Consider the following 1,691-nt stretch of genomic DNA (forward strand, 5'->3'; position numbering starts at 1 on the left):
GGTGGAGGCTTCTACCCTGCCTCTGCACTACGCACAGACTCTCCAGCCAATAACCTCACAGGGGTGCCTGCCCAACTGGGTGCTCCTCACAGACTCACCAGCCACTTCCCCACCCCCCAAAAGACTCACGTCCCAGCACCACAGAGCAGTCAGGAATACAGCAGAGGATTCTGCCTTGCCTCGGCACTCCACACAGACCTGCCAACCAGTACCTCCCCCCACCCAGAGGTCCCTGCCCCATCTAGGCTCTCCCCACAGACCCGCCAGCCCCTACCCCCGCCCCCATACACACACAGGTTCCAATCCTGCTGTGACTCTCCGGGCCTGCCAGGTGTCAGACACAAGTCTGGCAGAAGCTTGTGCAGCTGTGGCATAGGGACCCAAGCCTTTGGGGCTTTCCTAGCTTTCCTACTGCAATCTCCCTTTCCCCTACTCAATCCTCCACCCCCTCACCCCACACCCCTGTGCCCCAAGGAGTGGATCTGCATGCTAACAGAAGGGCCCTCCTTCCCACCCGCCTACTTGTGGGAAGTGCCCCTAGCCAGGAACAGATCACCCAACCCTCAACCCATCCCCGAACTACTGCTCCCCTGTGCTGGGGCCAGCACTTTCCATCAGACTGCAGCATGCACAGCTGAAACAGCTCCTAAGGAGACCTGAAGGTGGCTGGAGCACAAAGCATATGCCAAGGCATGAGGGAAACCCCAGCAGGAAGGTGAAACACAACTGCTCAAGGCAGCTGGCTATAGGCAGCCTATAGAAACACCAACACCGACCTCCCAAAGAGAGATCCCAGGGCTCTGAGACACCTGGGAAAATGGCACCTAGTTCCAATAAATCAGCTAAAAAACAGCAAGCTGCTTCCACAGCTTCAATAAGAGAAACAAAATCCAGTGCCCGAGGACCACCTGGACCTAACAGCAGTCATAGGAAAGGCAGATGTTGACCTGTCACAGAAGCAAATCTTCAGAATGCTGCTTAGAGTCTTAGAGGACATGAGGGAAGCATTACAGAAAAAAGGGTGAAATGATAGAGAGGAGATAAGGCCATGCACCAAAGGGAAATACAAGAGCTAAGGGACAAGATAAAAAAAAACTAATAGCAAACTCATGGACTTTGTCCAGTTAATGGAGGAGGCAGAGAATCGCACCGGTGACCTAGAGGACTCGTAAGCAGAAATTAATAAATATGCTAAAAAGTCTAACAAGTCCATCAGAGAAGCTGAAGACAACCCCAGAGTTAGGTCTAATGCTGTAAGAAGGAACAACATCAGAATAATTGGATTATTGGAGAAATGCTCATCAAGAAAATCAACGTCCAAAATAGTGATGGAATTCTTGGAAGAAAACTCCAAGCTTAATGAATGAAAACCAGGAAACCATGAGGCACACCTTCCTGACACTGAAGACAAATGTGTCCATAAGCAAATGTAGTGAAGAAAGCTGATGGTGCCCGGCTATCAAAAGATATAGCATTTTGGGTCTTAAAGGCTTGAAGATAAACAAGTGGCCATCAGCTCAGAAGTAACAAAGCCCACATGGAAGAAGCACACCAGCCTTTGTCACCACGAGCTTTTGAAGGGATCAGGTATAAGGCATCAAAGAACAAAAAATCATATCATTGTAAAGGTGGGTGAGTGCAGAGTGGAGACTCAAAGCCCATTGGTGGGCAACTGAACACCCCCTTACTGA

This window comes from Echinops telfairi, unplaced genomic scaffold, assembly GCF_000313985.2.
Source record: "Echinops telfairi isolate 266 unplaced genomic scaffold, ASM31398v2 ScPeMD7_8;HRSCAF=38, whole genome shotgun sequence".
Taxonomy (NCBI): Eukaryota; Metazoa; Chordata; class Mammalia; order Afrosoricida; family Tenrecidae; genus Echinops; species Echinops telfairi.